Raw genomic sequence first — 23,251 nt, 5'->3', positions numbered from 1 at the left:
GGTATCACACCCAATGACACCAAAGAGTGGAATAAAAATAACTAGGAGAATGGTCAATTTCACAAACCCAAAGGGGTTAGAAATCGTCCCTAAGGGAGGGAGGAAGAAGGGTTGGCGAAACTTCAAGCCAAGGTGCAAGGAGGAATGAAATCCCTAAGGCCCTATTTATAGCCTTGGATGCCTCCTAGGGTTTAGTACTCCTTCCCATGTGGGATGGGAGCATAACCATGAAATTTCACTCCTTTCCCATGTAGGATGGAGTGATTTTCATCCAACCCTAATTCCATAAGGGTTCTGGAACATTCCTGATTAACCAACTATCGATTAATGAACATTCAACCCTTTAATTAATTAAACTGTTAATTAATTACCATAATATATTTCCAAAATATATTTCACTTAGTTTCTAATGGCTCTGATACCACTGTTGGGTTTTCTACGCATCAAATACACTCTAAAACTAGGCAACGGAAAAATCGAAACAACGATATACCTAAGTGTACATGCATCCTATGGATCTATGGCTTCATGCTAATTACATCAACCCTAGAAAAACTAGAAACAAAGAAGAAAACATACCTCTTATGTTGCCCTTGATCTCCATGCTTGAGATCTTGAACCTCCATGAAGTTGCTTGGATGAAAGGATCCAAACCAAAATCCCTCTAATGGTATCACACCCAATGAAACCAAAGAGTGGAATAAAAATAAGTAGGAGAAGGGTCAATTTCACAAACCCAAAGGGGTTAGAAATCGTCCCTAAGGGAGGGAGGAAGAAGGGTTGGCGAAACTTCAAGCCAAGGTGCAAGGAGGAATGAAATCCCTAAGGCCCTATTTATAGCCTTGGATGCCTCCTAGGGTTTAGTACTCCTTCCCATGTGGGATGGGAGCATAACCACGAAATTTCACTCCTTTCCCATGTGGGATGGAGTGATTTTCATCCAACCCTAATTCCATAAGGGTTCTGGAACATTCCTGATTAACCAACTATCGATTAATGAACATTCAACCCTTTAATTAATTAAACTGTTAATTAATTCCCATAATATATTTCCAAAATATATTTCAATTAGTTTCTAATTAATTATTAGTCATAATAATTAATAAACCAATTTCTCCTTTATTTATTCTACTCAATTTGGGTCTTGAGGGCAACCCAAAAGGACCTTGCTATTATTAGAAATATGACCAATAGTTAATGACCTTGGACACTATTCCAACAAAACGAACTTGAAAAAAAAAATTGTTTCTGATTTATCTTTAAGTGTTTATAAAAACGAAATTTTTTTTTCTCTCCATAACACTTGCAGAATCTGTTTTTAGAAATCGTTTTCTAAGACATTTTCTACTTCTTCTGTTTTTTTGTTTGCTAGTATCTAACTGTTTAAGTTTATTGCATCCATAATCTGTTACTGTTTTCAGAAATTGTTTTCTAAAACAATTTTCAAATTCTTTCCTTTGTTTCACGGTTTTTCAGAACCTGGTTTCTGGGTACAGACAATATTTAACAGTTTAGTGGTTATTGAATTTTAATCTTTGACAGTTTTCATTTTCTTCCCTTTGTAGCATGACTACTGGTGAAGGTTCCCAACCACCAAAGCCTAATGAAACTCCTAATGCTCAAGGAGCTCCAATGATGACCATGCCGGTCAATCATGCAGAGAAACCTGAGAATTTCTCTGGACTGAACTTTAAGAGGTGGCAGCAGAAGATGCTCTTCTATCTTACCACATTGAATCTTGCTAGATTCTTAACTGAAGAGGCTCCTCGGATGCCCGAAGGAGAAGGAGATGTGCAAGCTTTAACTGCTATTGATGCTTGGAAACATTCTGATTTCTTGTGTAGGAATTATGTTCTTAATGGTCTTGTTGATTCACTTTATAATGTATATTGTGTAACAAAGACAGCCAAAGAACTATGGGACTCATTGGACAAAAAGTATAAAACTGAAGATGTCGGGACAAAGAAATTTATGGTTACCCGATTTCTTGACTATAAAATGGTGGATGGCAAAACTGTTATGTCCCAAGTCCAAGAACTACAAGTCCTCCTACATGACATGCATGCCGAGGGTATGGGGTTGAATGAGCCTTTTCTATAGCTTCCATGATTGAGAAGCTACCCCCTAGTTGGCTTGATTTCAAGAACTACATGAAACATAAGAGAAAGGAGATGTCCATTGAGGACCTTATTGTTCGCCTTCGAATTGAAGAGGACAATAAGATGGCTCAAAAGAGTAGTTATACCCCTAATTCTGAGAAAGCTAATGTGGTGGAGCATGGTCAAACTTCTAGGAAGAACAAATCTGGAAAGGGAAAATTCCAAAAGAAAGGCAAGGGTTCAAACTTGGGAGCCAAAGGTGGAACTTTTAAGAAAAAATTTCAATTAAACTGCCATAACTGTGACCAACGGGGTCATCGGGCTGCAAATTGCAAGCTTCCAAAGAAGGCTAAGGAGGAAAATGTTGTGGAGAAGATAACCAAAGATGTGTCTGACATCGATCTTGCAGCGGTTATTTCTGAAGTTAATCTTGTGGAGTCCAATCCAAGGGAGTGGTGGATTGATACGGGAGCTACCCGTCATGTTTGCTCAAATAGAGAATGGTTCAGAAACTTCAAGGTTGTGGATAATGGTGACAAGCTGTTCAGGGGAAACTCGGCCACCTCTAATATCCAATGTGTTGGAAAGATTGTGTTGAAGATGACGTTGGGAAGAGAGCTGACGTTGAATGATGTGTTGTATGTACCCGAAATTCGTAAGAATCTTGTGTCGGGTTGGTTGTTGAACAAGCATGGTTTTCGCTTGGTGTTTGAGTCAGATAAATTTGTGTTAACCAAAAATGGTGTGTATGTGGGTAAGGGGTATGCTGATAGGGGTATGTTCAAACTTTGTGTAATGGCTCTTAAGCCAAGTGACAATGATAATGAAATGAATAACTCTTATACTTACTTGCTTGAGTCTTCAAATATATGGCATGCTAGATTAGGACATGTTAATTTTGATACTCTTCGTCGTTTAATTAAACTCAATCACATACCACACTTTCACATTGACTCAAAATACAAATGAAACACTTGTGTTGAATCGAAATTAACACGACAATCTTTCAAGTCCATTCAAAGGACAACCGAACCACTTGGATTAATTCACACCGATGTGTGTGACATGAAATCAATTCCATCTAAAGGTGGAAATAAGTACTTTATTACTTTTATTGATGATTGCACTAAATTATGTTGTGTCTATTTACTTAAAAGTAAAGATGAGGCTATAGAGAAGTTTAAAGTATATAAAAGTGAAGTTGAGAATCAACTTAATAAGAAAATTAAAGTACTAAGAAGTGACCGTGGAGGTGAATATGTATCACCGTTTGAGGAATTCTGTGTAACTCATGGTATCATACATGAGCTTACTGCACCTTATTCACCACAACAAAATGGTATGGCAGAAAGGAAAAATCGGACCTTAAAGGAAATGATGAATGCCATGTTGTTAAGTTCTGGGCTGCCACCCTCAATGTGGGGAGAAGCTATACTTTCAGCTAACTACCTTTTAAATAAGGTCCCACGAAAGAAATCGGATAAAACACCATACGAGTTATGGTCAGGTATAAAACCATCCTACAAATACCTCCGAGTGTGGGGGTGCCTTGCAAAGGTCGTGGTACCTGCACCCAAGGTGGTTAAGATAGGACCCAAGACTGTTGATTTCATATTTGTTCGATATGCACAAAACAGTAGTGCATATCGATTTCTTGTACATGACTCAAAAATTCCAGAAATTCACAAAGGCATAATAATGGAGTCAAGAAATGCATCGTTCATTGAGAATGTGTTTCCATGTCTTCATAAGGTTGAGACAAATGATTCAAAGTTAATTGAGCACAATGAATCCTCTTATGAAGAAGAAATAGAGGAAGAAACAGAGCCCCGTAGAAGTAAAAGGGCACGAGTGGAGATGATTTCTACACTTACATGGTTGAAAGAGAGCCTCAAACTTTCAAAGAGGCAGTCACCTCCTCAGAAGGAACTCAATGGAAAGAGGCAATTAAAAGAGAAATGGATTCAATCTTGCAAAACCATACATGGGAGCTAGTGGATTTACCTCAAGGTTGCAAACCACTAGGCTATAAATGGATTTTCAAGAACAAAATGAAAGCGGATGGAACCATTGACAAGTACAAGGCAAGACTAGTAGTTAAAGGCTATAGACAGAAAAGTGGCCTTGATTATTTTGATACGTACTCTCATGTCACACGTATTACATCCATTAGATTGGTACTTGCAATTGCTTCTATAAGAAATCTTGAAGTACATCAAATGGATGTTAAAACAGCTTTTCTAAACAGGGATTTAGAAGAAGAAATCTACATGGAACAACCAGAAGGGTATGTTGCCCCAGGACAAGAATCAAAGGTTTGGAAACTAGTGAAGTCATTATATGGGTTGAAACAAGCCCCAAAACAATGGCATCAAAAGTTTGACCATGTGATGTTGGAAAATGGATACAGGATTAATGAATCTGACAAGTGTGTTTATGTTAAAAACACAAGTGCGGGTTATGTTATCTTGTGCCTTTATGTTGATGATATGCTTATTGTTGGTAGCAACGATAAAATGGTTCAATTAACAAAGAACATGCTAAAGGCAAGATTCGACATGAAAGATATGGGTCTGGCAGACGTCATCCTTGGTGTGAAGATCACAAGGACTGAATATGGACTTACTTTGAATCAAACCCATTATATGGATAAAATTCTTGAGAAGTTCAACTCTGGTGATACTACTGTAGCTAGGACACCAATTGATACAAGTCATCATCTAAGTAAAAATAGAGGCGAAGGGCTTGCACAAGTCGAATATGCAAGAATCATTGGTAGTTTGATGTACCTTATGAGTTGTACCAGACCCAACTTATCTTTTGCAATAAGTAGACTAAGTAGATATACCAGTAATCCAAGTGTTGAACACTGAAAGAGTATTAAAAGAGTATTACAATACTCAAGGTACACTCACAATTATGGGTTGCACTATACAAGATATCCTGAGGTCATAGAAGGGTATAGTGATGCAAATTGGATATCTGACATTAAAGACTCCAAGTCAACCAACGGGTTTTTGTTCACACTTGGAGGTGGAGCTATATCATGGAAATCTTCAAAACAAACAGTTATAACTAGATCCACCATGGAATCTGAATTTATATCACTTGATAAAAGTGGAGAAGAAGCTGAATGGCTACAACAATTTTTGGAAGATATACCAGGTTGGCCTAAACCAGTTTCTGCAATCTCAATCCATTGCGATAGTCAATCGGCAATTAGACGAGCGCAAAGTGCTATGTATAACGGTAAGTCTCGACACATCCGTCAAATACACAACACCATTCGACAACTACTCTCAACAGGAGTTATCTCAATTGACTACATAAGGTCCAAGGATAAAATTGCAGATCCGCTAACTAAAGGTTAAACAGGGAGTTAGTTGCAAAATCGTCAAAAGGAATGGTATTAAAACCCATGAACGAATAAGTTATTGCGAAGGAAACCCCAACCTAGTTGACTGGAGATCCCAAGATCTAGGTTCAATAGGACAACCTACTTGCATATAACATATGTGGATCACTGTGGGGGTCAACCCCAACCCATTCCTATAAATAACAGTGATGCAGGTTAAGCTTATAGTAGTTGGTGATAAGTTGGAAATCATCAAGCTTTAGCTTTTAATGATTATGATATAATCATCTATGTGAGAGAGAAGTGGGGTCGCTTCAAAGGGAATTGAATGGGAAAGTTCCTAAGAGCTCTTACAGAACCAGACAAGTCTCCACGACCAAAACGGACACACCAATGAGAACCTAACTAGGTCAGGGAGAATCATGTGAGACATGTATTGATTATTTACACAAATGGCAGAACAACTCAAGGACATCGAGTCTACTGGTGCGCTAGTAAAAAAAATATGTATCTTAAGGAAAGGTTCAAAGGGTCATACCTACTTATCCTGTGCATGATTCAACTGTTGGATTTTACCTAAAGCAGCTTGGAAATGCGGATGCTGAAGCAATTTTCATTCATGTGAGGGATTGTTGGAAAATTAATTTTATTAATTTCCAAAAATGGATTTTCTCCATTTTTGAGCAAAATTTTTGGACTCTAAGTATAATCAAAACAAGTTATTGATTATATATTTGTGTTCTCCTCCGTGATATCTTCGTTTTGATATATCACACGCCCAAAACGGATTAAAAATGAATGAGAAATTACTTGTCAAAGTAGGGCAATTGGAAAAGAAAATAAAAGAGTTAAGTGGGTTTTAAAACTCATCCCACATTGGTGGGAGAATGAAAAGGAAATTGGTTTATAATTAAAAAGACTAGCTACCTTTGTAAGACTTATTAGAACCAAGACTCTCTCTTGCGCGCACGCAGGGGGGGTGCAAATGCGAGCCAAATTGGCTTCGGGCCACTAAACTTGTGTGCGAGCGCGCGTCCTACAGAATGCACCACCGGTAGACCAGAAAAGTTCAAGGACCTTTTTTGTATTTTTTTCCTTTTGGTTAACAGTTATAAAAACTAATTAAGAGCAATTAATCATAGATTTCGGTTTTGATTTCTTGATTAATTTTCTTATTTAAATTGTGACAGTTATGATTTCGTTTTAATTACATCGGTTACATTGGGTAGTATATATACAACGTCTATGTGACTGATTCATTACACCGGATGAAATGAAATCATTCTCTTCCTCTCTTATGCTTCTGCTTCATCTTTTCTCTCCTGCTGCAACCAAGGTATCATCCGGGCCAAGTGAGGGTTTGGGCAATCTAGAAGAATTGCTTTCTACTGTTGTATCTTGGGAAACAAACACCCATATAGGGCGAATTTGTTTTAAGGAAACTGTGTTAAACACAGGCCTCAGTCAAGAAGTTTTCCGATTTTGTTCTTTCGCACAGTTTTGGGTTATATTTTCCTAACATGGGTGTAGGCCCTATTTTATTATTAAAAAACATTAAATTAAAATATAAAAAATATATCAAGAGGGAAATTTAGTCATTTCAATTTCCGGAGGGGCCATGTCTACATAGAAACATGGCCAAAAGGACTGTCAAACCAAAAAAGTAGAGGTTTGGACTAAACCTCAGAAAAAATGCATACCATAGGGACCATTTTTGTAGTTATGTCAATTTAAATATTAAAAACTGTAAAAATATAAGAAAACCAACTTTGCATCTTGGATGTTGATGTTGAGCTTGTGTTTTGATTTATCTGGATGATCTTGTTGTATCTCAGCAACTGCGACAACTAAACCCACAACATCTATAAAACAAAAAAAAGTAAAATGAAAGTTATGTTGGGAACTGGAAAACATAATATTATATTTAAACATATAATGATATGTACTAACCAACAGATGTATCTTGAGGATGGGCCAATGATAAAATGTTTTGATAATCAACAAATGAAAACCCAAACTCATATCCAGAAAAATCGTTACACTCTGTAACAACGGTTTCTTGGACGAATGTGAGTTTTTGATCCTGAGGAGTTAACTTAAAACTACCTGTCTTCAGTGCTGCAAAGTTTGAACCTTTGATGTAAAATGTCATGCCATCCTTTACTACATTTTTGAATCGATATATGTTTCTTTTGGAGACCGTTGCTTGTATTTTGCTCCCCTAAAAATATTTAATACAACAACAAAAACTTTAAAAGTAATTAAAAATAACGAAATATGTGTAACAAATATATAAAAGTAATTTTGTAAGGTACATGTTCATCCATTAAGATCATTTCAATTGACCAAATTTCATTTTTTTTTGTAGAAACACATTTGATGCCAAAGGTTTATGACACGAAGCTTGAAAGTCAAGTCATACCTAGTTATATCCACATCAGGTATCAATGTAAGATTTGATGCTGCCATTTATCTACAAAAAAAAGTAGAAGAAAGAAAAATTAATAAAATAGTTGACTTTCATACCATACATACTAAATTGTTAATTGGAAAAAGTAAAAATTTTGTGGAAAAATATAGCATAAAATGGTCCCAATAACATAAATATTGTAAGAATTGGATTGTATAAAAAGGAGAAGAAGAAAGAAAGAAAATAAAAAAAAGAGAAGAGAAAAGTATGATTATACAATATGATAATAAGACAATAAATAATATTGCATTTCCCTTTGAGTAAAAGAATGAAAAAACAAAAATCTCTGTTGTAAAATTCACATAATTGAAACTTATGATGCTATAAATGAAAAAAATAAACTTGAAGAATGCTATTACATGGCAAGTTCATTATTTTAATGGTTGTTAACTGGAAAAAGTAAAATTTCTGTGAAAAAATATAGCATAAAATGGTCCCTGTAACATAAATATTGTAAGAATCGGATTGTATAAAAAGTAGAAGAAGAAAAAAATAAAATAAAAAAAAAAACAGAATGAAAACTGTTAACTGATGATGATTAAATTTGTTCATCCCTTTTTTCTTTTGTTTTTGATATAGAATATTAACAAAGTATAAAAAGTCAAGTAATGGGTTCTATTCATACGTGTAAGAATTGGATTGCAAAAGAAGGAGAAGAAGAAAGAAATAAAAAAAAGAATGAAAACTGTTAACTGATGATGCTTCAAATTGTTCATCTTTTTTTCTTTTGTTTTTGAAAAGCAAAATCGACAAAGTATAAAAAGTCAACTGATGGGTTCTATTCATACATGTAAGAATCGGATTGTAGAAGAAGGAGAAGAAGAAAGAAATAAAATTAAAAAACAAAATGAAAACTGTTAACTGATGATGCTTCAAAGTGTTCATCCTTTTTTCTTTTGTTTTTGAAATACAAAATCGACAAAGTATAAAAAGTCAACTGATGGGTTCTATTCACATGTAAGAATCGGATTGTAGAAGAAGGAGAAGAAGAAAGAAATAAAATTAAAAAACAGAATGAAAACTGTTAACTAATGATGATACACTAACCTGATGATTTTTGTATTATGTGCACTGTGAATGAAAGTGAAAGGTTGTCGAATTCTATTGGAAATGGTTAATATTAAGTTGATGATATTGATGATATTTGATGATATAAACGTATAAAATTTAGCCTATAAATCAGGAATCAATATCAAATCGTTTTTTATTGATTGATATTGATTGATTATATGTCGAGAAATAATTTGAATGAATTCAAATTCAGCTAATTTTGGATGTTTAGGATATTTACGATATATTTTAGGATATAAATAAGATAAGATAACGAATTCTGCATATTTAATTTCTGCATATTTTCTTCCTATTTTTATGCATATTAACTGAACCGAATTTTTATGCTTATATGTAGGAATTTGAATGTCAATGGATGTTGTGATTCTATGGGCGAAAAAAGAAGATTGGAGAATCATGGAGCAATGACACGTGGCATGATTTAGTGTTAATAAATGGACATGTGGCATTTAGGAGAGTGTTTTATTAGGCAGAGAGAAATATATATATATATATATATATATATATATATATATATATATATATATATATATATATATATATATATATATATATATATATATATATAGGTTCAGGTTCATTTGAGACCATGTTAATTTTGTGAGACCGTGAGACCAAATCTAAAAATAATTTTAAAATGCAAAATAAAAGGAAAAATCCAAAAATTCTTTTTTTAATTATTATTTTCGGAACTTTAATTACCTAAAAAAATAAAAAATAAATAAAAATAAATAAAATAAAATTACCGTTTTTTTTAAAATACGTGAAATATTCTAATAAAATATTACATTGTAAATATTCTAATGTGATTGGATGTTAGAATATTATAATAGATTTTTCGGATATGTAGAATATTCTATTATTCTACTAAAATATGTAAAAAAAAGTTTTTTTTTTTAAAAAAAATTTTGGTATTTTTTTTTGGAAAATATAAATTCCAAAAATAATATTTGAAAAAAAAATTTCGAAAATTTTCAATTATTTTGCATTTTAAAAATATTTTTTGTTTTATCTACCAAATGAATTACTAGGATTGCGTCTACGGTCTCACAAAATTAGGTCGTCTCACATTAACCTATATATATATATATATATATATATATATATATATATATATATATATATATATATATATATATATATATATATATATAGGTTAATGTGAGACGACCTAATTTTGTGAGACCGTAGACGCAATCCTAGTAATTCATTTGGTAGATAAAACAAAACCTAAGCTTAGGTACTAAACCTCTAAAATATGTCGTTTTAACATGCTAAATATGTCCGGTTTGGTTTCACTTGGTAAATATATCATCCTCCATAACATTTCTTTCTTTCATTATCGTTTTACCATCTCTGTTTTCTTTCCTCAATTATCGTTTATTACTTCACCCAAGTGAACATTACTAAACCCTAAACCTAAACCCTAAACCCTAAATTTACACCCTAAACCCTAAACCTAAACCCTAAACCCTAAATCTAAACCCTAAACCCTAAACCTTAAACCCTAAACCCTAAACCCTAAACCTAAACCCTAAACCCTAAATCTAAACCCTAAACCCTAAACCCTAAACCCTAAACCTAAACCCTAAACCCTAAGCCTTATTGTGTCGATCTTGAATTTACATCTTGAAGTATTAACCGTGAATCCATTGACCATAATCTCTATATAGTAAAACAATGTATTTTCAAGAGGTTTAGTACCTAAGCTTAGGTGGGGCTGTAATGTATATTCTCTTTTCCCTTTTCCATATATATATATATATATATATATATATATATATATATATATATATATATATATAGAGAGAGAGAGAGAGAGAGAATTGTCATTATATAAAGGTATAGAAATTTTAATTATAAATCAATGTATTTTTGCACAATCTTCCCTGGTTTTTCCGTGGATCAATCTTGTTCGAAATAATCAAATAACCGTAAGAGTTTTTTTAAGACATAACAAACATCATATCTATTCATAATTGGTCCCTAAGTTAAGGTTTTGACTTAATCTCACCTTTGATAGGTCTCTAATTTAATCTTTTAAACTTAACATATTATAGTTATGAAATTAAGGTCCATCAATAAAAAAGTGGCAGAAGATGAAAACCATGTTCTTTTGTTTCTCATTTTGGACATCTCCAACATCTTTATTCATATTTAAGAACCGATATGAAATCCTTAAATTAAAATAATAAGATAATAAAAAACGGGTAAAAATTCTAATGCTATTTAAGGAGGTTACAGTAAAATATCATAACCTTTTTTATTAAACCGCAATGGCACTAAGCAAAAAAACTAAAAAAACTAATAATAATAATAATAATAATAATAATAATAATAATAATAATTAAAAACAAAAGCTAGCCATAGGCTAGCAAAACAAAAGCATTACAAAATAGAAATAGCTAAAACAAGGTTGCACACCCACGCCCTCCGATTGAACTATAATATCTGCTCCTACCAGAAATCCAATTAAACAAATGAAGAATACACATAAAGACGAGACTTTCACTGGCGCCTTTGCGCCAATTAAAAAGAATGATGTTTTTCAAACTCCATAGCTCCCATAGCACTAGTTTGATGATAATTTTCTCTGTGTTAGTCTTCCAATGAATGTCCATAACGTTGTAAAAGTAGCTATACCTTCCCAATCCATCAAGGTTAATGTCCCATTAGTTTCATATTTTTAACCACACTACCTTTAAAAAGGGACATTCAAAGAAAACATGATTTGTACTCTCAACGTGTAGGTCAGGTCACAAATGGAGCATATGACATGATCCAATTCTATACCAATTTTATTAAGGTTAACATTTTTCGATTATCCAAGAAACGAGTCAATTGAAAATGTTAACCTTTAATTTACGTATCGGTAAGTTTTGAGCACCTAGTTCGTTCATGGAAATTCTCTGCGAATTTGCTATCTATGAGACTTCGAAAGGAAGACATCGAGTAGACGCCCTTAGGTTCAAGAGACCAGGTCCACGTGCCCCGAGAAGCCTGGTCAAGATGAACACTAGTACCTCATTTAGATTATCGATCGGTTCCTCTATTTCATTCCCACTACACACCTTTCTTATCTATGTCCAACAAATGTAGCATTTTTAAAGTGATCAAAAACCGAGTAATTAACCAACAATTCAAGGGCGAATAATCTCGGATATAAATCTTTCAACAAATTAATTACAACACCACCTTTCTTTCCAAAATTTGGTCCCAGTCCCACTTCCGGTTCATGTAGAAAACTAGGCTTCTACCAATATGCAAACTATTCAACAACTAAATGATGGATTACTTCGGACATAAAATGCAGTGTTACACTACAAGAATAGTGGGCAACAGCGGCGACGCGTGTCGCCGCTAAAGGTATGGGTTGTTGCCGTTGATATCTTTACCGGCGACGTGTCTCTGCAAATGAGTCGCCGGTAATGCTTCGTCGCTAATGCGCATCTTGTCGCCGCTAATAGTGTATCGTCGCTGCTATTGTCCTGTCGCCGCTAAAACCTTCATGTCGCCGCGAATACTATGTCGCCGCTAAAGCCTTCCTGTCGCTGCAAAAGATGTTGCCGCAAAAAAATGTTTGATTTTTTTTATTATTATTTAACATTAAATTCATAAAAAACAATATCACATTTATAAAATCTGATAAAGTTTTAAAGAAATATTAATCTATACACAACCAATCCAAAATATTAATATTAATCCACAATCCAAAATATTAATCCATACCGCAACCTAAAGTATTCTTCCAAATTACAAAATATTTCATAAAATCTTAAAGTAGCTACTCGTCTTCATCATTTCCTTCATTATTATTTGGTGGCGGCAATGAGCGAAACCACTCTTCCAATGCTGCAGAACAGGTCGGGTCCTTTAGTATCGTTTGCAACATTTCCAACTACAAAGAAAACAAAATATATTACCAAAATATCATAATAGCATTATACAAAATATCAACATATCAAATCATAACGAACATATCATTATAGCATTCTACTTTCCATTATAGCATTTACTTTCCAAAAATTACCAAATTACAAAATATCAACATATCAAACCATAACCAACATATCATTATAGCATTTTACTTTCCATTATAGCATTGTACTTTCCAAAAATTACCAAACTACAAAATATCAACATATCAAATCATAACCAACATATCATTATAGCATTCTACTTTCCATTATAGTATTTACTTTCCAAAAATTACCAAACTACAAAATATCAACATATCAAACCATAACCAACATATCATTATAACATTCTACTTTCCATTATAGCATTTACTTAAACTAACAATTACTTGTGATTGTGGTGGTTCTTGTGTCACTGGTTGTTCCTGATCGTACATAGACACAACGGTAGGAGGTTTACGTCCAATGCCTCTGATATGTCCGCGTCGAACACCTAATATTCTTTCAAAACAGTTTTTATATCAGTGGGTGTTAGACCGCTTGCTTCGGAAGAAGCTTGGGTTCGTTGGTTGATCTCCTGGAGTAAATCATTATGTATTTTCAAAAAATAATAAAAATCATAAAAATTAGATAACTAAATACCCTTGACGATATAAACACTTATATGAAAAATACAAATTAACCACTTACGTATTATTGCTCGACTGTAGGACTACAAAATACCCCTTGACGATTGAATTAGCCTTACGAAAAGCTTCAATTCGACAAATATCCTATTTAACATTATAAATTAGATTACTTATACTTTAAATAAACATTTAAATATATCATAGCTTACTTCTTTGAAACATGCATTGATGTACGAGCTCGACCCCCCTCTGTTTACAACTACTTGTTTTGCACGGACTTCTGTGTTTGACGCCGAACGCCTTAAAACTTCTGGCGTTTGAAAATGTTCGACTGCCTTCGCCCAATTTTCAGGTGACATACCATTGGGGGGGGGTTGTTTAATGCGGCTGGGATATCTGCAAGCCCCCCGATTTCCTTAAAATAAGAATGGAGTTTACTTTTTCGGCCTCTGTAAACTTTTGCAAGACTCGAATCAATGCTCCGAAACAATTGAGCACGCTCCGGATCTACGTTAACCTTATCCAAATCAAATTTATTCTACAAATACAAAAAAGTTAGTTAATTAAATAACAATCACAACTAAACTTAAAATTTTATCCAAGTTACCTTTAGATGCCCATATCATATTTTTGGAAGTGTACCGTGAACAATACAAACAGCGTAGTCTAGGGGTCACTGGAAAGTACCGTAACACCTTATGAGCCACTTTCTTACCCTTGGTGTTTTTATCAATCCACCGACTCTCTTTAAAAACGGGACAATATTGCAATGACTTGTGTTCCTTCCAAAAGAGAAAACAATCGTTTTTGCAGACATGTATTGACTCATACCCCAAACCTAACTTCTTCAGTTTTTTTTTTTTTGCTAAATAATATGAACGGGGAACCTTGTTGTCTGGTGGAAATGCCGAATGCAACAACTCAAAGAGTTGATCAAATGAACTATCAGTCCATTTGTTGTTGACCTTGATATGCATCAGCTTTGCCAAAAAAATAAAGGAAAGAAAACTTGCAAGCAGGATATAACTTGGTTTCGACTGCCTCTATCAACTGTTCAAAATCATCATCGACACCGCTACCCCCTGTATTCGAGGTTCCTTTATCGAGGTTTGTATCATTTTCTCTCGACTCCCACATAACATCGTCAATAACAGCAGCCATCTCGTTGCTTCGCGATCGATCTCTACAACTGGAGGGATTAATGGTTCACCATGATATATCCACGTTTTTTATGATTGACTGAAACCATATATATGAACATGACGTCTCATTGCTTTCGGATCCATGAAGTAACGATTATCACATTTCTCACACGGACATCTGGTTTCACCTTTACAATCTAGGTGTAACATGGATCTATTGACAAAAGAGTCGAGTCCTAGCTGGAACTCGGGAGATTGACGATGTGGATTAGTATTCACTACTACAAAATAACAAATAGAATACTGTTAAAATGAAACATAGAATACGGTTTTACAGCGGTACTCTATAAGGGGGGTTTCCTATTCGAAAATGTAATACAATACGGTTGTAAAATCGTACTCTATAATCATCATATAGTACGGTTTTCTAGATAATACAATACGGTTGCAAAACCGTACTCTACAATCATCATAATGTACGGTTTTTAAATAATACGGTACGGTTGCAAAACCAGTACTCTATAATCATTATAAAATACGGTTTTAGGGTTTTTTAAAAGTAGCCTTATTCTTTTAACGGAACACATAGAATACTGCTTTTTCAATGTAACCGTACTCCTTATAAAATATTGTAAATTACGGTTTCTTATTGCCAAAGGACATTCTAAATAAATATATTTCATAAATTAAATACAATAATTACACTTTTCTATAAAGAAAACATGCCTATAAATAATTTCTACACACAAACATTTCATGAACAAACAGAATATATATAAAAGTCAAAACAAAAGCATGATTAGTCATTAATTTCAAAAATTAACAATATCCATTTCAAACATAATTTGCCATAAACCCAATTTGTCCATCCTAATCAACAAAAAAATAAATATATAAAAAGACAAACAAATCCATCTGGTAGATGTCAAACTCCATAATTGCAGCCACATACCTGCGACATAAGACAAGAAAAGAAACTAAAAGTTGCAACTAATGGAAAAAAGGGAACATATAACTGTTATGATAATAAAAAATTGAGTTAATTTGCAGGAAATAGCAACATAGTTTCATTTATTTGTTTATTAAGACATCCTACTACCATTTCTTCCTATTGATATACATTGAGACATATATCCCATAATAGCAAGATCCTCCAAATTCAAATTATTTTTTACAATATATATTTTTTTGTAGTTTAATGTCCTAATAAAATAAAGATTTGAAAGTATGATGCTACAGTAGGTTCATTTTTAAAAGTACAATGTCTTGATGAGTTTTTTTAGGTACAATGTTGTATAAAATGAAATGCAAGTGCAGTGTTATAATAATCAAGTACATTAAAGTAAAATGCTATAACAAACAATTAGGTAAGAATAACTAACCTTTCAAAGGGGCACTTGACTCAAATACTTACTCTCAAACCTTGAGCTCCACATAACGATGATTTCATTTAACACCCAATCCGGAAATGGTTTTTTATCGTTCCAGTTTTTCTATATATAAATTAAAAAATAAATTATAATTTAATAAAGAATGTTTAACATATTAGACAAATTGCACAAAGATTTAAGATACTTACTTTGTTTGGGAATTCATTTTGTCGAGTCAACACGAACTCAAACATCCATCTCATGATGTAAAAACCACACTCCCAACCTGATGGTTGTTGGTTGCACTACAAATATTAACAATAAAGGATTAGAGAACTTTTACTTTGAACCTACGGTTTTGATCTGATGATGGAACAGGTTCCGTGTTCCAGGTATCAGTTTTTAATAAAAAAAATTTAACAAGAAGCATGTTCAAGGTACCCATGAAGTACTTTTACCTCGACAAGTGTCCAATTCATTGGGTGTGTTGTGTCAATATCTTCCTTAAGCCTTGTAACAACCCTAAAATGAAGATTAGAAAAAAAAATTAAAAAAGCTATAGAAAGAAATAACAGTCGGAAATACAAAAAGATTTCTTACTCTTCGACATATTTCACGACTATGTAGTTCTCCACGGGCTTCTCATCCGGATTTTTTTGGGAATCCAAGATATACCATGTGCCTTGGTTAGGGCAGATTACTAGCAGCATCCAATGCAATCTAGTAATGTTAATACATTTTAGTATACACAATAAAGAAATAAAGCCAATAAAAATGAAAGCAGTAAGATTCAATACCCTTGCCAATAGGGTGCGACAAAAAACTGTTTGTCTTTATGGAAGCGCATTGCATCAACAATGTAACTTACAACACCCTCACCATTTGACTCACATATTGTTGCCTGAATCTCACTCGGGGAAATGAAAGCACATTTGTTAACTTTATTCCCACCACGTGTTTCAAGCATTGAATGTAACATGCTACAAACCAGAAAATATACATTATAAATGTAAATACTATAAACGAAAATAATTTAAACATTGTTGTTTGTACTTACATTTGAAACCAAGTTATGACACTAATATCAAGCCATTGTTTATTCAACAGACGTAAAATCTCCTCGGGGTAAATATATGTTTCAATTTTCCGAGCTCCAAGGATCCCGGGTTCGGCTTCAACATAAATCGCATCATCAAGAGCTTCACGATTCATCAAACGTCTATACATTCTTTTCATGATCAGGGGCATTTTTTCTAGTTCGACTTGCTTATTAGAATTATGTGGTATCAAACTTTCCTTTGATGGCTTGGTCTTCTTCATAACACCCTTCGAGATTACTGGCACACTCTTGGTTATGCGAGGTTGCTTTGTTTTTGAACGAACATTAAAAAATTGTTTGATTATCACATATTTGTACAATTTATAATATACATATAATAACTAATAAGGTTGGAGAAATTACCGGGTCGATAGCTACCGGTAGAGAGGAACATCTTTTATCTTGTTCAACATTTGGCTTGAACTGTGAGGACTGTTAACAAGTTAGATGTGTGAACAACTATTTATTACTCTAATTCTAAACAAAGTTAATGATAATTCTATGTACCTGAATGATCTTAATTGCATTCCTTGGCCACTGAACTATACCATGAAGCGCCTCACACAGCTTACTCGCTTCTTTGGTCGAGACAGGAAAAGGGATACAATCATATTGGTCATAGATCTTGTCTATGGATACCCTCAAATGATTTGCATTTAAAGGAACTGAATGTATTTGTCCATTCCCATATGGAAAGACCATCCCTTTTGCACATTTTTGGTTCATTGCGCCGTATGGTATCACTAACTCGCAAGCAGTAGGAGTCTGCAAACATATAATGTATATGTTAATATATGATCAAATATCTTGTATATAAGAAAAAAAACACATGATTACCTTTATCCCATCCAACTCATCTGATACAGTCGAGACGACACTATTTTTCTTCAATACCGGACTGGTAATGTGTATGCCTTCATTCTTTGAGAGAAGCTGGTGCATATATGTTTTCATCTCTTCCATCTGAGCATTCATCTCTTCTATCTTCGCTTCCATTTTGGCCTCCATCATAGCCTCAGCCTCGATCTTCATCTTCTACTTAATATCTTCCAAGTTATATTTATCATGGCTCTTCCTTTTTTTCTTATCAACCCTAGGCATGGATTGTCTCAAGCCAACATTGTGCCCAACAGCCCTCGTACGACCTGGATGCTCGGGTCCTAACACCTCTGTAAGCACATCAGCTCCAGGTCCAGGAAACCAATCTCCGTGAGATAATTGGGTATCTTTTTCAATCTGTTAGTCCAAATAAATTTGCAAGGGTAATTAAATCCTAAATAGTTTTAAAATAAATGATAACATTACAAAATGAATACTTAACTTACCAATTCAGATGCCAAGGAGTAGAGATCAGTAGGTAACGAGTATATTCCTGTGGGATCACGTTTTAACCTAGCAAGGATAAAATTCCTTGCACGTTCACTTCTTATATTATGGAACTTCGTTGACTCACCAGACTCCATCTCTTTTTCCCATTGAGGTTTCATACCACGATAACCACGTGGGCCTATCCGAGGCGGATACTTGTTCAACTTTGTAGTCTCTGTAGCTTTGCTGCTTATTTCCTGGAAAGAAGTAAGTAGCAGAATGAGAAACACTGCAATATAGTATTATCATATAAAGAGGGGTAAAGTGAGACAAACCTGGAAGCTCGGTGATGTTTTGAGTTGAACAAAAGCATTCCATGTAGGCTCGTCTAGGTATAGGATTTCTACCCTTCTTTAGGTATTCGGTAACAAGTCTGCTCTTGTAAGCCTTCCATGACTGATTGCAAATTTTTAGTACCTGGTTTTTGTGCCTATCATCTTCTATATTCCAATGTTTCTGTTTTTTTACAATAAATATTAGTAATATATATATATATATATATATATATATATATATATATATATATATATAAATGAATGTATGAATTAAATGAAAGTACAATTAACAGGCTCACACAAATACCTTAATGTTTAACCATAGTTCATCGATTTCAGCCTTAGGAACTTCATCCCAACGCAATGAGGATAGAAATCCTCGTCCTTACCATGACTCCACAATAATTGCTAAACTGAGATTGGGTAGCTGATAGCTCCGATATTTTGGCCTAGCTTATTAAATTCAATTTCCAAATCCACTTTGTTTTTCGGGTTTCCCCTTATCAGTGTCACACTTTTTTTTTCTTTGTGGTTGATCCATTGTATGCCTACAAAACCAAGTAACATAATTTCAGATATACATATTAAGGAAGTAATTGTTAATGTGTATTATGGTGAAGAAGAAGATGGTTCGGAAGTTGAAATAGGTGTTTGATGATGATTGTTGGCTTCTTCAAATTGAGAAGTCAATGTGCTAACTTCAGTTTAATCTCTCCAAAACAATATATTTGTTGGGAAAGTTTGTGAATCCCCATTTTCTGTTGATTCTTCTTGTGTTTGATGAATTTCAAGCAAATGTTGGACTGAAATTTCAATCTGATAGGAACAGGGTTTCTACAAATCGGAAAAGTTGAATGTCAATGAAACCACATATCAATGCATTCAACATGAAATCCATGGCTACATTTTGGTAGAATTCGAGTTTTTTCTCCTTCATCGAGCTCTGATACACAAATAGCACAATCTAATCCATCTTTGAAGTCATTCGGGTCGAACCGGAATACCAATTATCAGTTATATTTTCTGTAACAAAATACTAAATCCCTAACTTGAAAGTGAGGAGTTACAATTTGTTATATGCACAGAAACCAGGAAAGAAAAGAACTTGAAAAAGTTTTATACAACCACACTAATTTGTGCCTGTATCTTGGGTATTGTTCACGAAATGGGGGAAAATGATGATTAGAAGAATTACATGTGAAATGTTCTCACAAAACGATTGAACTGCTGTCTGCTTTCGTCACAGTGGTTTGCTCTCCGATGCTCTCACAGAATTTTCTTTGATATCTATGGTCTCCCCGTCAACTGCATTCTCAAGCCTTAAACCCTAAAATTGAATAAAGCCGGGAAAATTGCGCGCCTAAAATTGCTCCTACCATGATCTAATGGATCATGGGGTACTGGTTTCTCGAAAGTTAGCAGCGTTTTCCTCAAAATTTTGATCGTGGAGCAACTGGAACTCACACCCATTTTTCTGTGAGTCTATTGAAAAGAAAATTAGGAATTTATGAGTACATTTGGCATATAAACCCTCGGTATACTCATAAAGGTGTGTTAATGATTATAAAATTAATAAACATCCGTATCAAAATGTATGAGTTTTTTTTTTTTTTAATAACCAAGTAATCCTTATATTACATCTAAAAATATTAATATTATAAATGGATAGATACATACATATCTACATGCATACACATAAATAAATATAACATTTATAAAAGCATTTTTTTTAACGTAACTTTACTAAAGTGAAATAAAAATCATATAATATTTAAACCAAAAATACTAGAATTATTTATAACTTACCAAAATTCTCAAAATAATTTGAATCATGTTCACGCATGTTCCATTATTTTCCGTTTTAATGTCTTTTCTCATGACATGTTACTGCAAAAATACAAATTGTAATAATAGTTATTATAAAGTACTAAAAATTTATAATCACTTTTTTTAGTTTCACGACAGATAAATAGTTTATTACCTTTCTTGCATTCCGTTTGTGTTTTTTTGCAATGGGAATCATATGTGTCAACAGAACATGACAATCATGAGACTTCATACTAAGCAATTTCAAGTTTTTCATCGACACCAACTTCTTAATGTTTGCAGAATAGCCGGATGGGACTTTCACCCCATGCAAACATTTACAAATTTGGTCTTCTCGGCCTTATACATTGTATAACAAGTTGGTGGTAGATACGTACACTTTCCATCATTCTTAACAGGTGCAAGTTCAGGCCGAATTCCCATTTCGACCAAGTCTTCTCGAACATTGATACCATCATTCGTTTTCCAAGGAATATTCAATAACAAGCCTATCAAACTTTCAAAAACATTTTTCCCAATATGCATCGGATCAAGACAATGTCGGAAAGTCCAGGTGCTTCCAATATGGCAACTCCCAAAAAATAGACCTCTTCTTCCAAATATATTTTGGAGGTTTTTTACAACACTTTCCAAACACAATGTTCAAGTCATTAACTTGTGATAATACATCTGGTGGTGGTGGTGGTGGTGGTGGTGGTGGTGGTGGTGGTGGTGGTGGTGGTGGTGGGTATTTTTAAAATAACCGTATTTTTTTGTATGTAAATAAGTCCTGTTGGTTATGAAAACAGTATTCTATTTGATTTTGTACGGCTGTTTTTTGTCGACAGTACTCTATCTCTAATATGATACGGATTCTTATGCAACTGTATTCTATTAAGAGTATTCTATTTGCCAGTTTGTAGTAGTGATTCCAGCTTTTATCAATAGACATGATACAACTGAAACATAATTTAGTGTTTAAGGTTTACTCTACGGGAAACAATAATCAAGTAGAGTATTCATAAAGTCGATGATTCAAAAAGTATCCCAACACGGGAACACATGAACAAATAATCAGAACTTGCCCAACATTAAGTCACTAATAAAATTAAGCACTTTGATTTTAAAATTAACTTAATTTTATTTTATAATTAAATTAATATTTTATTTTTTATTATTAGTTTTTTTTAACATTAATTTAATTTGATTTTATAATTAATTTTATTTTATTTTAATATTAATATTAATTTGATTTTATAATTAATTTAATTTGATTTTATAATAAATTTAATTTGATTCTAAAGGTAACTTAATTTGATATTCTAATTAATTTAATATTTTCTTTTTTGTTATTAGTTTAATTTTTTAGACTAATTTTATTTTATTTTAATATTAATATTAACTTGATTTTAAAACTAATTGAATTTGATTTTACAATTAATCTATATATTTTTATTGATTTTTTTAAAATTAATTTAATTTTATTCTATTATTAAATTTAAATTACTAGAAGTACGTTGCTATTAATAACCTAATTAAGCCAAATGTATACATCCAATTTGTATGTTCCAATTTCATACAATTAAACAAAATGTATACAATACATTCAATTCCAATTTTCATTTCATTTTAGACATACAATACAACTTGCATATTCTAATTTCATACAATTAAGCATACAATTCCGAACAAATGTATACATCCAATTCAAACAAATGCATACATCCAATTTCAATTTCATACAAATATATACATCTAAATACAAAATCAAACAAATGTATATATACATCCAATTTCAATATCAAATTTCAATTTCATACCAAATTTCATTTTTAAGCCAATGTGGTATAAACATAAATCAAAGAAACATATACAAAATGCATAAACACTTCCCACAAATCTGAAAAAACATATACAATCCCACAAAATGCATAAACACTTCATAACATATATACAATCCCACAAAATGCATACACTTCATATCTCAAAATACAAACATAATCACTCAACAAAATTAAAGAATACTAACAATTTATCATCCAAATTAGCACCAAAACAGAAAAATAAGAGAAAATAGGGAGGAATTCGACCTTTAATGTGGGCAATTTCGGAATTGAGATGATGGGTCGCCGGTATGGAGTGCTAGGTCGCCGGTAATGGAGAATTGGGGGAAGGTGGCGGTCTAGCAAGGGAATGTCGCCGGTTTCCAGCCTCGTCCTCGTCGTGTTAGTGAGAAAGAACAGAAAGGAAAGAAACGAGAGAAAAGGGTAGGGACAGAAAGAACGACACAGAAAAGGAAGCTATGGGGGGTTATCTACGACGGGCTTTAGCGACGACAGACAATAGCGGCGACACCTTGGAGGGTAAAGTCAGCGCGTTCCTCTACGACCGTTCGATTGAAAACAAATCGGATGGATGAGGTTCATTTGACGCGGATCACAGTTAGTTGGCATTAGCGGCGACGCCTTTAGCGGCGATGGAGGGCAATAGCGGCGACATATAATGCGTCAATTACAGGTCGCCGCTATTGCCCTACGTCGCCGCTAAAGGCGTCGCCGCTAATGCCAGTATTTCGTAGTGTTCACTCACGTCAACCTCTTCACGTCAACCTTTTGAGAACATATGCATTTTAATTAAATATTGAGAATAT

General features: G+C 33.5%; 1 long non-coding RNA gene across 1 annotated transcript; it reads right to left on the bottom strand.

Moving 5' to 3' along the window:
* Window positions 1-17,221: 17,221 nt before the first annotated feature.
* On the bottom strand, window positions 17,222-17,731 carry LOC145114713 (uncharacterized). Its single transcript, XR_013711170.1, has 3 exons — window positions 17,660-17,731; window positions 17,516-17,584; window positions 17,222-17,418 (listed from the first exon to the last, which is right to left on the bottom strand). It is a non-coding gene; the product is annotated as an uncharacterized LOC145114713 (long non-coding RNA).
* Between the last annotated feature and the right edge of the window lie 5,520 nt (window positions 17,732-23,251).

The sequence above is a fragment of the Lactuca virosa genome, chromosome 5 (genome assembly GCF_052849685.1).
Source record: "Lactuca virosa cultivar CGN04683 chromosome 5, Lactuca_virosa_CGN04683_v6, whole genome shotgun sequence".
In the NCBI taxonomy this organism is placed as follows: domain Eukaryota; kingdom Viridiplantae; phylum Streptophyta; class Magnoliopsida; order Asterales; family Asteraceae; genus Lactuca; species Lactuca virosa.
Note: the sequence above shows the minus strand (reverse complement) of the source record. Positions and strands in the feature narration are given on the sequence as shown.